General features: G+C 39.1%; 1 protein-coding gene across 6 annotated transcripts in view; it reads right to left on the reverse strand.

Moving 5' to 3' along the window:
* MPP7 (MAGUK p55 scaffold protein 7) overlaps positions 1 to 16021 on the reverse strand; it is a 92704-nt gene that overhangs the window by 61049 nt on the left and 15634 nt on the right. For 2 of the 6 annotated variants that reach the window (XM_060782467.2, XM_060782463.2), the window contains exon 2: positions 6984 to 7054. The exons of the other annotated variants lie outside the window; for them this stretch is intronic. The gene's annotated coding sequence lies outside the window, so the exon portion shown is untranslated. The remainder of the gene's footprint in view (positions 1 to 6983; positions 7055 to 16021) is intronic. 6 annotated transcript variants of the gene reach the window in all.

Here is a 16021-nt window from a genome sequence, read left to right on the forward strand (position 1 = left end):
AATGCCCAACAGAACTGTTAGAACCAGCCCTTTAAAAAGGCTTATTTTTTGAAATTTCATTATTCCAGTTGTACCTTGCTTCTATATCACACTGTATCAGATTCTTCTGGCATTTACCATGTGGAAACACTGAAATATGTGAAGTTCAATGATATGTCGAATTTCCACCAGGCCCTTAGTAACCTCTCAGGCTCCTGTAATACTTGCGACATCTAGTGGTTATGCGGAAGAGTTATGCGGTCCCTTTTCTTTAAGATACCTTCTTTAGCTTTTATGTTTTTATTTACTGTCTGGGTGTGCATTTTCTTTGTGGTTTTTTCTTTCCTTCTTCCATTTCCCTCATACATCTTCTCCTTCTCTTCTTTCCTTCTCTTTCTTCCCTTGCTTTCCCTCAAAACCTTCCCCACTCTTCTTTCTTTCCCTTCCCTTCTTCCCTCCCTTCATCACTTTTCTTTTCTCTGCCTTTTTCTTTCCTTTTTCCCTCCTCTCATACCTTTTCCTCTTTTATTTCCTTCCTTCCTTCCTCCTTTCCCCTCACATGCACATCACCTAGTAGCAGTCAGTTTGCTTCACTCTGTTTCTTCCCCACTCACATGAGAGAGGGCCACTTTACCTAGTAACAGGCAATCCACTTTGTTCCTTTTCTTTCCATCAACCCTGGGCCAGTGTAGTTTGTTTAGTTTAACTTCCTCAATTAGTTTCATTTGGACAATGAAGGGTATGTGTGTTTGGTCGAGATCCACCAAGACATGTAGGAGCATTTGTGGCACCAACCAACACACACACATATAATTCATATTTTTTTTCTTTAAGAAGTTCAAAGCAGACTATGTTTAAAACCTCCTTCCATTTAAAACATTTAAACCCAGAGTAGGGTAGGCTGAGAGATGGTAGGGCAGACTGAGGAATGGCCCAAAGTCACCCAGTAAATTTTATGATTGAACGGAAAATGGACCCCACTCTCTTTTAAAAATTAGGTATCAGAATAACTTTCAATCACACAGTTGTTTTCATTACTATTTCATTACCCTAGAAATCTTCAAACTCTTAAAATACATGATAAAACCAACCAAGATTGTAGTAGTTAAATATAACTTTTTACCTGCTTCTTCTCAGAAAGCTATACAACTCACAACTACTCAGATGGAGAAAATGTACAAACGGAGTGCACAAAAAGCACCATGAGTGATTATGGAAAAGGAAACATTCGGATTCATTTATATTTTACTTTCCATTTAAAACACTATTTACAATTAAGGCATAAAAGGAACTTCAGCCACTGGGAGATATGTTCAAAGTATACATTCTACATGAGTATCAAAACAAAAATTGCATATCCTTGGAAAAATCTGACTCTTGCTAGTCGCTTTAGCATGTTTTTCCATGGCTGGGGGGGGGGGGGGGCTTTTTACCAATAAACCTGCCAATTTTGGTTTTTTCCACAGTTATTCATTTCTCAGCAATAATATAAAACAAACTACAAACTATAAAAATGAAATTAAACAGATACTATTTTCTTGTTAGTGTCATAGCCAAAACAAAATACAATGATGCATGTAAGCATAGCAAAATAATGTTCTGTCTACTGTTTCAAAAGAATAAAATAAAATAAAGGTCTTCTAGAAGTATCAATAATATGTTTATTTCCAACTCTTGAGTATTAATGTTGTCAAGTTATTCATTTTCTACCAAATCCAAATATTTAAGCAACTGCTAAATTGTCATTTAACTATCCCCGAGAAAATTATAATTAGTGGATTCATAAAAATTTTTTAACGTAAGAGTTCAACTTTAGTTGACACTAAAAAGTACAAAAGCCTGTTAATACCCAAAATTTGTTTTCAATAATTATGGGTAAATTACTGTGACTATCCTTATACACAGCGAATAATATTTCTCGCAATTACAACTCATTACCACAGCAAAACGATTTCAATTGTACTGATGTTAGATATGAAAAGACAGCTTACACATATTGCCCCAACACTGAAGGTTTAAGAAATCTGTCTTTATATTCGCTCATGTCTCTTACAGTAATATTATCTTAAGCCGCTTTCCCACAATGCACAATCTCTGTGTAAGGAAGTTGCGAATAGCCCTTGGGATCCAAATATCTTCTATAGCCAATTTTCCAAATGCACCTGTAATTCCTAATATGTTAAGAATGAAGCTCTATTTTTAGAAATAATGGAATCATTGTGTGGTTGGAGAGGGGAAGAAATCCCTTTCTACAAGTTCTATATACTACAAGGGCAATGTTTCCACTTTGTTTATCAAAATTACAAAATGTATCTGAATTTCTTTCTTTCTCCGACTTGAAAAGCAAGAGCCCGCCATCAAATATTACAATATGCATGTGTAATTGTTAGTTCTAATAGACAGCTTGCAAAAAAAAATCCTATGCCTGAAATATCAACTTTGTATCTAGTTACTAAACTCTGCATGCTTTGTGTATGAAAAAAAATACTGCAATTGATATCTCATCTATAGGCAACTTAGAAATGATAGGTTTAGCTTTCCTTTTATAAATCTGACTAAATTAATCATGAGCCATTACATTATATTTCAATTTATTTTCTAATTCTGTTACGCTGTAGTATATCATTGAATTTAATCTCCTAAAAATACAACTTAGTTGACAATCCATGTAAACATTAACACCCCGCCTTTTTTTTTTCAAGAGTTCTAAACTGGTCTTATGTATAAAATCTATTCTCATCAACAAAAATACTTGTTTTTGAAGGCACAGAGTGATGATCTACATTACAGCCAAGCAGAAAGAGAAAAGGCATATTGCAAAATCATCAATCCTTCCATCCTATGACATGGAAGGCTAAGAATAAATAATACATACAGAGTAATGTGGGGAAAGCTACTGTCAAATATACATGGCTTTCTGTATTCTTTAGAGGGCCAGGATTTCAGTGCAGTAAATATGCACAAGTTTCACATCTCACTCACACTTTCCCCCATTTCTACGATGCGTAAACCTACACTGAAACTGCTTGCACAAAATGAAGGCTGGATGTCATTTCTTTGAATTGAATTTACACAATCGCACAGAGATTAGCTCTTTTCATATCATAAAAAAGAAAATCCCTACATAGAAATGTTGTCCCTTGAAGAGGTAAATTCCAAGTGAGATATAAAACTTAAATTTGGATGTTTCTCTGGAAACAACAATGAATGCAGCTTAAGAAATATTTTGCAACATAGCCTAATGATCTTTTACCTCTATGTGAGTTAGTAAAAAATTCAAACTTTAAAAAATGCCTAAAGCTAGCATCTGCTTAAACTGTCAAGAATGTAATAGTTGGGAAATGTTAAAAAATGAAACAAAATTTAAACCTATGTTTCCTCCATAACCAAATCTATTTTGCAAGAATTCAGAAGGCCAGTACATTTTAAGCAGTGACAGCTTGGCTTAATCGTTTTTTTACAGTTCACTGTGATGACGTCCTGTGACAGTGTCTGCAAACTTGATTCTGGAGAACTATTTTCCCCTATAAATTTCTAGACAGGTCATTTGCTTCTTATTTTGCTACATTCATTTCTACTTTCCAAAGAGATTCTTTTTAGAAAAAGGAGGAATTAAATGTATGACACAAAAAGGACTTTAGTCATTTCAAATGCACAAAACATTGCATTTATATTGCTTAGAGGAAGTGAAAATACTCTGAAGCCTATAACCAAACTATATAAGGACCAATGCTTTAGCATGAATGCTCATTTGAAGCTGAAGCTTTTGCGTGAATTAATTCAACAGGAACAGCAGTGAATGGCATCCTGTTCATGCAAAAACAGAATATTTCCTTAAGTCTACAAGTTTGGAGCCAAAAGTATTAAACATGGTTGCAGAGCTAATGATCCAGGTCAGTTCTGGGAGTTTAAATACCCATACAAGGCAAAGAGCTTCATTTGTGTTTGGCTTTGCTAATTTTCTATTTAAGAGCCTAAATTTATATTATATAACTTCCTACCATAATGGAGGGAAAACCTACTTCAGCACAATCATTTAACTATAACCAAATTCATTTCAATAATATATCGTTCATTTACTTTTAACAACAAAAAAGCCAGGAAATACAAACATTGACTTGGAGCCCCTTCATATCCTGTACTGCATACCCAATATACACTTCATAACAGAAAGAGGTACTATGATGAAGGAAAAGGAGGAAAGCAGAATCATCAAAGCCAGTCACTTCCTCCCAAAAGCTTAACTTTTTAAATAAAGAATTCCAACACAAAATCAAAAAACTTCCTCTTCTTCAGGAATCCTTCTTCCTTACAAGGAAAGATTTATTACTGTATTCCTACTATTACTAGTCAATAATTATTCAGATCACTTCTTGCAGACATTCCAGTAAAGTAAAGGTAAAGGTTTCCCCTTGACATTAAGTCTAGTCGAATCCAACTCTGGGGAGTGGTGCTCATCTCCAGTTCTAAGCCAAAGAGCCAGCTTTGTCCGTAGACGCCACCTAGGTCATGTGGCCGGCATGACTGCATGGAATGCTGTTACCTATTGATCTACTCACATTTGTATGTTTTTGAACAGCAGATTGGCAGAAGCTGGGCCTAACAGCAGGAGCTCACCCTGCTCCTCAGATTTGAACCGCCAACTTATCGTTCAGCAAGTTCAGTAGCTCAGCAGTTTAACTAGCAGCGGCACAACATTTCAGTTGTTTTATATTATCTTTCATCAATTCATTACAGACAAACATCAATATGCACTAAACGCCTTTATTTAGAAAACAAATGTGTCTAACCATATGCTAAGCATTTAACACAGAGATAAATTTAAATAGGAAACATATTTCCTTAACATAGTTTTTACAAATAATCCTAATCACTGCTATTCTAAAAAAAAATACACAATATTTTCAAATGTGTCGTCTCTTGCTTAAGAATAAAGGGAAGAAAATATTGCATTGGATCCCTGTTTTGTTGTAAAGTAGATCCAGAGAAATACATAGAATAAATGACTAATTTCAAGTCATCAAAGACAGGAGAAAAATGATATAGTGCTAATATTCCCACTCTCTGTAAGCTGTGTCACTGCCTATTGGATTTAGTATAAAAATCCAGTGAACATTATTCTGACTATATAACATAATACTGAGAATTTAATGAGCTCACATTTCCCCAAAGTTCAGTGTTACACAAAACTATAGCTAACTTTGGTTAAAATGAGTCCAGGAATGCTTTTTCAAAATCTGGTTGTCAGATATGTGGCACCTTGTTAAGACCTAACTGAATTAAGGTATACCTGTTCTAATATCAAATGCTTCCAAAATTCTTGCTCATATCTGTAGACTCACACTACCTGGTTATATTTTAGCTTTAAGTGTGGAAAATATAGTGGCATACACTGTCAGAAATATTAAGTACATTGGCTTGAAACATTTCTACATGTTTCACAAACAGTATTGGTTTCTGCCAGAAGAGGGTGCCCATACTCTATGAAATACATATCAGGTTTCTTGGCTTGTGAAAGACACATTTCTCTAAATTAATGGAAACAGACGTATTTACTTTATATTCAGGTAGCCTTTGTAAACACGGGTCTTGCCTTTTCTTCTCTGTATATTTGATGATCATGTAACCAATTTGTTTGTGTGTTCTTTCTAAAGGATTCATTCAAAGGAACCTTTATAGGTAAAGGTAAAGTTTTCCCCTGACATTAAGTCTACTCATGCCCAACTCTGGGGGATGGTGTTCATCTCCATTTCTAAGCTGAAGAGCAGGCATTGTCCATAGACACCTCCTAGGTCATGTGGCCAGCATGACTGCATGGAGCGTCGTTATCTTCCTTCAGAAGTGGCACCTATAATCTACTCACATTTGCATGTTTTCAAACTGCTAGATTGGCAGAAGCTGGACTAACAGTTGGAGCTCACCCCACTCTCTGGATTCGAACTGCCAACCTTTCTGTCAGCAAGTTCACCAGCTCAGCGGTTTAACCCACTGCGCCACCATGGGGCTCCAAGGAATCTTTAGCAAACCTCAAATCCTTTCTGATGAGGTCCTTTGATACAATCTGTATTTCTTGATTTTTGAAAAGTATTCCTCCCATGGCAGCCAAAATTATATGAGCAAGGAGAGGGGTATCTCTCATTGAACCATTTTTGATGAGGCATTCCAAATAGCCAGGCAACAGACTGCTTGATCACTGCTTTTTGTCAGTGAACAAGTAAGTTCAAAAAAAGTTGTTAAAATGTTCAAGGCTGAACATAAAGGTCACAATGAACTTCCCAACTCCTGATAGGTGTCAACCGTTTGGATGAATCTCCACTGTAGGATGAATGCGGTTTGACAACACTTTACCTGCCATGGTTGAATGCTTTACAAGGTCTTTAGCCTTTGCTCAAGAGTGCTCACCAAAGTTATGACTTCCAAGATTCCACAGCACTCAGCCATGGCAGTTAAAGTGGTGCTAAATGAAATTTATTCTACAGTGTAGATGTACTCTTTATTCTGAAGCAAGATGTTGCCTCTGCCACATTTCAATATCCACCACTATCCTATCATTTTTACTGTTCATTTTCTGTGATTTCAAGGTCAACTCCATCTCTACTGCCTTACTGCTCTGAATTTTGGCAACTTTCTTTCTCAAGGGCACTTCTGTGGTGTAAGCTGTTTTATCCCAACTATCACAAAAGATGTAACTGGAAAAACAGATTTCTTTAAAAACAAATTGTAAAGGTACCTCTTGCAAAATAAAAACACTTGCCATTAAGGTAAACTATCCATAAAATCATTGAGAGAAAGAAGATCCATTCCAATTAACTTTCAAAGTATAAACTATTTGAAAAACCCTCTGAATACACCATTCTGAATTTTTTGAATAAACCATTTTGAATTTTTCTGAATTTCTTCCCTAAGGGGACTTGTATGGTGTGAATCACTATTCATACAAAGCAAGGGGAATGAATCCCCTTTTCAAAACTTAGAAAGGAAAATTGTTATTATACAAAACCTACCCTGTAGCTATCTTTCTACAGTTTGTCAAGGCTTCATGTTCTCACACTCTGCAACTTTTCAGATGTCAATTCTGTGAAAAATAAAGGAACAATTGACAGCTGTCTTTTTTTACAGCAAATTTTACAAAATATCTAGCAAATAAACCTGTTTGTACTTGTCAGATTCTCTCCCCTTAGAAAGGATACTATGACTCCAAATTTCATCAAATTCTGTATGTAAGCCTTTAATAAAGTAAACAAACTTGAGATTCAACCCACACTTTCACTGTATTGGAAAGAAAGAGTAGACACTCATTACCAGCAGCAAATCTACTCCAAAGATGCAAATGCTACCCACCATTTGTGACAGATTCAATCAACCCAATGGGAATGAACTCAAGAAAAGTTAGTATTTCTGTAAGAAATCAAAATCAATAAGACATCAATGCTATCTATTGGTCTCTGAAGCCCCTCAAAAAAGGATCACACTACTAAACAACAACTACCCAAATATCTTCTTTCATTGAATCCCCTTTATGGCAATCTTCAAGTTTTCCTTTGTCTTCTTTCCCAAATACCCAAGTGCCAGCCTCCATTTGTTTGCAAATTTTTCATTATTTCCTCCTCTGCTGCTATTTGTCAGCTTGGCCATTTGGATATAATCTACTAATTTATCTGAAGGTATCTGAAGCTAAAAAACTACCTTCAGGGCATTACTCCTGAAACAGCTGCCTTGTTGGAAAACTATTACAGGCTCCACAACGAAGACCCATTCAGTGAGCAGACTCTTCAGGCAGCGCAGAGCATTGTGTCCTCCATCTCTGAAGCCAAGAAAGAACAGTGGGTCAAGTTGATCACAGAGGTCGACATGGGCAGGAGCAGCCAGAAGGCGTGGAGGCTGCTGAGACGGCTGAGCAACGATCCCTCACAAACTAATACCCATGCCAACATAAAGGCAGATCAGATAGCACACCAACTCTTGAAGAATGGGAAACCCAACCTTGCCACCAAAGTAGGAAAGAAACCAATAGCCAGACAGCCGGAGATTGAGAACAACAACCTCCATGAACCCTTTATATCTACTGAATTGGACATGGCTCTCAACAAATGTAAGAATGGCAAAGCAGCTGGCTTGGATGATCTACGGATGGAACAAATCAAGAACTTTGGCCCAAAAGCAAGGCGCTGGCTGCTGGAGCTGATGAACAACTGCACTGCATCCTGTCAGATCCCCAAAATCTGGAGGAAAGCAAGAGTCATCGCCATCTTGAAGCCAGGCAAAGACCGTAATGACCCAAAAAGCTACAGACCAATCTCCCTGTTGTGCCACCTCTACAAAGTTCTGGAGAGACTTATTTTGCATAGAATTATGGAAAATATAGACCCCTGTCTGATCCCACAGCAAGCTGGCTTCAGAAAAGGCAAAAGCTGCATATCGCAAGTGCTGAACCTGACTCAGCACATAGAAGATGGCTTTGAAAGGCAGCAGATCACAGGAGCTGTCTTCATAGACTTGTCAGCAGCCTATGATACTGTGAACCACCGCCTCCTCCTGAGAAAAATGTATAATATCACAAAGGACTACCACCTCACCCGCCTCATAGGAAACCTGCTACAAAACAGGAGCTTTTTTGTTGAGTTCCAGGGCCAGAGAAGCAGATGGCGGAAACAGAAGAACGGCCTGCCTCAGGGGAGCGTGCTTGCTCCATCCATGTTCAACATCTACACAAATGACCAGCCACTGCCAGAAGGGACAGAGAGTTTCATCTATGCTGACGACCGTGCCATTACCGCTCAAGCAGGGAGCTTTGAGATGGTAGAACAGAAGCTCTCCGAAGCTCTAGGTGCTCTTACTGCCTATTACAGGGAAAACCATCTGATCCCTAATCCATCTAAAACACAGACATGCGACTTTCACCTTAAGAACAGACAAGCATCCCGAGCTCTGAGGATTACCTGGGAAGGAATCCCACTGGAGCATTGCAGCACACCCAAATACCTGGGAGTCACTTTGGACCGTGCTCTGACCTACAAGAAGCACTGCCTGAACATCAAACAAAAAGTGGGCGCTAGAAACAACATCATACGAAAGCTGACTGGCACAACCTGGGGATCACAACCAGAAACAGTGAAGACATCTGCCCTTGCGCTATGCTACTCTGCTGCTGAGTATGCATGCCCAGTGTGGAACACATCTCATCACACTAAAACAGTGGATGTGGCTCTTAATGAGACATGCCGCATTATCACGGGGTGTCTGCGACCCACACCACTGGAGAAATTACACTGCTTAGCCGGTATTGCACCACCTGACATCCGCCGGGAAGTAGCAGCCAATAGTGAAAGGACCAAGGCAGAGACATCTCCAGCTCATCCCCTGTTTGGGTATCAGCCAGCACGTCAACGACTTAAATCAAGACATAGTTTCTTAGAACTACAGAGACACTCGCTGGAACACCCCAGCAAGCGAGAGTCCAAAAGTGGCAGGCCCAAACCCAGCACCTCAATTCATGGGTGATACCAGATGAGAGGCTCCCCCCTGGGCACTCAGAAGACTGGGCGACTTGGAAGGCGCTGAACAGATTGCGCTCTGGCACCACGAGATGCAGAGCCAATCTTAAGAAATGGGGCTACAGGGTGGAATCCTCGGCATGCGAGTGCGGAGAAGAACAAACCACTGACCACCTGCTGCAATGCACCCTGAGCCCTGCCACATGCACGATGGAGGACCTCCTTGCGGCAACCCCAGAGGCACTCCAAGTGGCCAGATACTGGTCAAAGGACATTTAACCAAATACCAAATTTACAAAATCTGTGTGGTTTTTTTTTCTTTCTTTTTTTTTTCTTTTTCTTTTTAATCTCTGTGTTTGTTTTGCTCTGTTAGAATTGTAATACAATGGTTGCTGATGACACGATAAATAAATAACTAATTTATCTGTCCAATCTTTAATAGATAACTCTTTTTCCCCTTTCCAAGTTTTGGCTATTATTAGTCTTGCTGCAACAAAGCAATATTGACAAATTTCTTCATCTCCTACACTGATACGCATTCTAAATAGTCCTAATAGGCACATTTCCAGGTTTTTCTTGACCTTTTTGTTAATCATATTGTTTGTTACTGTGGGGGGCAGTAATAATAACAACAACTTTATTCTTATATCCCACCACCATCTCCCCAAAGCGACTCCGAGCAACTTACATGGGGACCAAGCCGAACTGCTCTGAGATGGCCTTTTCCAACGGCTGCTGCTGACTAGCATCCTACTGAAGGTCTGATTCCATTGGGGTGCCTATGGTCTCACACAAACCCGACCACAGTCAAGAGCAATGAGTGCAGCAACCTGATTGGCAAATTCTCTGAGCTGTGCTTCACTCGGCCTTCCCTCCCACTGCCCAGCATCGACCTAGAGAGGTTGGTGCAGCAGAGCCACTCTACCATCACCACAATTTCCTGTTACCATACCGTGACCTCGCTGCTAGCTAGCCATAGCCCGAAGTTACTTCAAGTCACTGATACCTTATAGCACAACAGTACTGGGAATTTTACCCATAAGCCTTTGACCATAAACTTAGTACGGAAACTTGGCTTGGCTTGGCTTGGCGCCGCAGACTTCTCTACTGACGCTCAACCTTCGACTCTGTTCCTCCTGAGCTTTAGTTGGGACTCAAGGCCAACCTTAAAAACTGTGGTATACACACTCAGAACTGGGAAGCCCTGGCTCTTGAGTGCTCTAGCTGGAGGTCAGCTGTGACCAGCAGTGCTGTAGGATTGGAAGAGGCATGAATGGAGGACGAAAGAGAGAAACGTGCCAAGAGAAAGGCGCGTCAAGTCAATCCCGACCAGGACCGCCTTTCACCTGGAAACCGATGCCCTCACTGTGGGGGAAGATGCAGATCAAGAATAGGGCTCCACAGTCACCTACATACCCACCGCCAGGACACCGATCTTGGAGGACAATCTTACTCGGACATCAAGGGATCACCTAAGTAAGTAAGTAAGTAAGTAAGTTGGGACGTTTGCATTAGTTTTTGTTTTGTTTTCAGATTTTATTTTATTTTTATTTATTTATTTTGTGGAGACTTCTTTTAATTTTCTTGTTGGCTCATGTTTATCATTGGTAACTGAACTTAGCGAAATATACTATTTGATTTATAAGTCTCCACAATAATTGTGATTGGTTTTAAATTGTACTGTCTGTCTTTGTTAATTGTATAACAGCACTGAATGTTTGCCATATATATATTCTGTAATCCGCTCTGAGTCCCCTCGGGGAGATAGAGCGGAATATAAATAAAGTATTATTATAGGCAAAATTACAAAGAAAACACAATTAAAAACATATTTAAAACAGTACCTACTATGACCGAGGCCCTTTCTGCATTGCCTTATAAAATTCAGATTATCTGCTTCAAAATGGATTATATGACAATGTAGACTCATATAATCCAGTGTAGATGGGGCATATTCATCTGTTCATTCTCTCACTAATAATTAAAGCAGTCTTGTGAACCTTGTGACCTTACTATCATTACCATTATATTACAGCTGGGGATCCAAGGTTGAGGTCTAGTAAGTTTCCAAAGGCTATAAAGTAAGCCTGTGAAAAATTAGCAGCCAACAACCCAATTTACAACACACAATCTCTGTAATACACCAAGTATCAAACCAACAGAGTAAACGCTCATCATAACAGCACTCCACTTATTAGACCCGTCGCAAACTAGGCTCCTGCGGGAGCAAACCTTGCCAGCACGTCCCTGACGTCATGAGACTCCGCCTCTTGCCCCGCCCTTTTCTCCGCCCTTTCTCCGTGCCAGTGTGGTTTTTCCTTTGCAAGGGCAGCATTGCCAGCGTACTCTCTCAGTTGGCAGAATTCAACTGAGAGAGTACGCTGGCAATGCTGCCCTAGCAAAGGAAAAACCACTCTGGCACGGAGAAAGGGGCGGAGAGAGGGGCGCAGTCTCATGACGTCAGGGACGTGCTGGCAAGGTTTGCTCCCGCAGGAGTCTAATTTGCAGCGGCTCTTAAGTATCTTGTAGGCAACAGTTTCCAAACATATGTATTAATGGGATATGCTTTCTTCTGGATGGGAATGGGACTTCAAAATCTGCAATCACTCCCTAATTATGACTGACAAAAGAGACATTGCACAACATAATTAAAATACATAATTAAAATGCATAATAAATTACGGCTCTTCCATTTTCCTAATTTACAGGTCATGCAATTCAGCCTTTCTCTCAGAAATTAGACTGCATTGAGAGAGTTGGTTCTTTTCTTTTTTAAAAAAAGCATGTCCAGATTGAAGGGAACTAATAGAGCAAATCTTTTGATTTGCTAACTAGGAACTAGCAAAGGCTGTTCCTTTGATGAATGGAAGAATGTGGTGGTGATTTGAGAACGTCAGAGGAAAAGGACTATCATTCCTATCACCACCCAGGCAGAAAGAGGCCCTTTTTTTGAGGAGCCACTTCAAAGGTGAAGAAAGGGCAAAAAAAGATAAAGTACATTTGATCACACCTTTTTTACAACATGTGCATTTTGACCTTTAAGAGAAAGTCCTTACAATATTCCCAGTTTTCCAAGATCAATCTAGCTAGCATCTTGCCTGTATTTTCCCCACAAGACGTCATCATGCCTCCTTGTCCCCAATCATTTTAACATTTATATAAGTACTTCTAGTGCAAAACAGATAGGAATTTCCACCACTGACATTTTTTCAGTTAAACTCAAGGATATCATAGCAATCTATCAACATAGAGCATCAAATGATTCACAGTATTGATCTGGAGTCAGTTAAAGGGAATAATCTGTTCCTTTTGTTTAGCACTAAAATCATGCAATACTAGCAGTGGATAAGAAGACAAGTTTTAAATAGCGTTTTTATACAAACTAAAATTACTCCTACAATGGGTGTTGCCTTCCGACAATTGGTTTGCTATTTCAAGGGAATAGGGCAAAAAAACTCAAAATGCAGTACAACCCTGTATCTGCTGAGGACACATCTCAAACCTTATGTTGATATGCAAAATTATGAATTATAGCAAATCCTATTGAACTGAAAGACTTCTAGTCAAGAATATTATAGCATAGTCTCATGCCAGAGGATCTAAAAAATGCCTAGAGTGGACATATTTTGATGGATGTGGATAAATGAAACCGTGGATACTGAACCCATGGATATGGGCTTGTACTGTACTCATAACTCATGTCGTTGTCAACACACTTCAATTATCTAGTAGCTACTATTCAATGTTCTCTTCCACACACATGCACATCGAAATTGTTGTTGTTTATTTATTCAGTCGCTTCCAAATCTTTGTGACCTTATGGACCAGCCCACGGCAGACCCTATGGGCCGTCACCACCCCAGCTCCAAGGTCAAGCCAGTCACTTCAAGGATACCATCCATCCATCTGGCCCTTGGTTGGCCTTTCTTCCTTTTTCCTTCCTTTTCTCCCAGCATCATTATCTTCTCCAGGCTTTCCTGTCTCATTATGTGGCCAAAGTAATTCATCTTTGCAAAGATGAGCAGTTGGGCATTATTTCCTGGAGTATGGACTGGCTGGATCTTCATGCTGTCTAAGGCACTCTCAGAATTTAACTCCAGCACCACAGTTCAAAAGTGTCTATCTATCTTCCTTCGCTCAGTCTTCCTTATGGTCCAGTTCTTGCATCCACAGGTTACTATGGAGAATACCATTGCTTTAACTATGTGGACCTTCATTGCCAGTGTGATGTCTCTACTCTTTAAAATACATACACATTGAAATATATATACAATGTTTACTAGTCATTCATTTGTCAGCAAAAGTATATTTTAATATATCCCTTAACTGGGAGACATGTACTTCCCTGACCACCGGCCATTCAGGGTACAGAAATTGCAGTAGGGGAGGAGGAAAAGGAAAGTCCCTTCCATGTATTTCCTTAAGACCCAGATAATTTGTACTTAATAATTTCCCCTTTCCCCAGACTAGGATCACATTAAGCTCTTCTCACATTTCAGGGTTGCTAATTGTACTCCTTTTCCTCAGTTAGAGAAGTCAACATCAAGATAACTGTTGATATCATATCAGTAATTACTATAATCCAATGAGTCATGCTTCTATTAAAAAGGGAGTAGCAACTCCCAAAGCACTTTAAGATTAGAGATCAGTTTCTTTATTTCCAAGTGGCAGATCAATAGTTTATAGGGCCACTAGGCTCGGATTTCCTGAAGTTTAATGCCATGAAGCCACACTAGGAGCTATTTACATTTTTAGCACACAAATCAGACAACAAAGTATACCAAAATATTCTACACATGAGAAAAGAGATTTTGAGTTCAACAAAAAGCAAGTGAGGCAATTTTTATCTCCTACAAATTTTATGTAAAATAAACGTTATACATTTTGGGTTATCCATGGTGGAGAAAACAGTCCAGTGAACATGGCTCTGATCACTACCACCTGCAGCTGTCAACATGAAGCAGAATATCGATGAGTTACAAAATGCTCCACATGCTGCTCTAAATGTCAACCAGAAAAGGAACAAGCACCTCACAGACTGTCTGTTTCCCAGTAAGGCTAAACTATTATGTTTCTGTGTGACTTTTAATTATAATTCACATGTTAGGAATTTTAACCTGTCTTAACTTGAAATCCTACATATATATTTAATATGTTAATTCTGTTTAGCAAGACAAAATTTCTGGATTATCATTAATGTTCCATCCTCTGGCACTCTTCTGTAGCTCCACAATTCTGGCAAGAGAAACTCTTTTTGCAGGAACTATAAAACCAACTTCTTGAATGAAACCCTTTCCCCTCTATACTTAATGTCTTGCTGAACTGGGTTTCCTGCTTAATATCACTGTATATTTGATTAACTTACTGTTCACCAACTAGAGGCCAAGACAGAAGTAAACATGGTAATTTAATAAAATTGAAATAAAAATTGTCACAAGCCTAATGATTTTGCAACTTACAAGGCATGCTTTGCATTTGGCTATGGAATGTTGGCCGTCACACAAGAAAACCAAGCTAGTTAAGCATTCTAAAGTATAATAATTTGGGTATCATAAGACATTCAGGCGCTTATAAGCAACGGCCCCTTTTTTTCACCTTAGTACCAACAACCAGAATCTTCTCTACTAGGCACATTTATTTACTGTCCTTGTATACCGCCGTTTCTCAGCCTAATTGGCGACTCAACGCGGTTTACAATAAAATATACAGTGCACAGTATACAATTAAAACCATAAAAAACATAATACACAATATTACACGAAATCACAATCCAGTACATCTCATGACTAAAATCGTGGTCCAATTGCATCATCCATATTACCAATCCGTAATCAACACATTCATTGTACCGAATTAGCCAAATGCCTGCTTGAACATCCAAGTTTTTAGTCTTCTTCGGAATACCATCAGCGAGGAGGCTGATCTTACCTCCATGGTAAGAGGAGGCTGATCTTACCTCCATCTGCCAATACCTGCTGAGATAGCAGGTCTTTCCAAGCTGCTGTCTGGTACATATCACTCACAATTAATGACCAAAATAACATGCTGCAATGATGGGCAACTGCTAGCAGGAATCTCAATTCATGCTTTTTACAATACTATTTCAAACTAGGCTCCATAGAAATGCTCTTAAATATCTGTCCAATAAATCATGGAAAAATCAGCTTTTCCTACAAATGTGCAATCCTGTCCAAAGGTTTCCTTTGCTGAAAACAAGAACATAAATCAAGCTAGAAGCTGAGAATATAGCTCCTAGTGGATTAGCAGAGAGCTATTGTTATTGTGTGCTTTCATGTCATTTCTGACTTATTGCGATCACAAGGAGAATCTATCACATTCTTGGGGTTCCTTTTGCCTTTCTCTGAAATCAAAGGTGTGTGCTTGATCAAGGTCACCCAGTGGGTTTCTATGGCTGAACAGTAATTTGAACTCTTGTCTCCAGAATAATGGTCCGATGTTTAAAAAATTATACCCTGCTCTAGAACAAACATGAGAATTGTTGGCTGTCAGATTATTGGACTGCAACACCACCATTCCTCCGAAAGGGA

The sequence above is a fragment of the Anolis sagrei genome, chromosome 6, assembly GCF_037176765.1.
Source record: "Anolis sagrei isolate rAnoSag1 chromosome 6, rAnoSag1.mat, whole genome shotgun sequence".
Lineage (NCBI taxonomy): Eukaryota > Metazoa > Chordata > Lepidosauria > Squamata > Dactyloidae > Anolis > Anolis sagrei.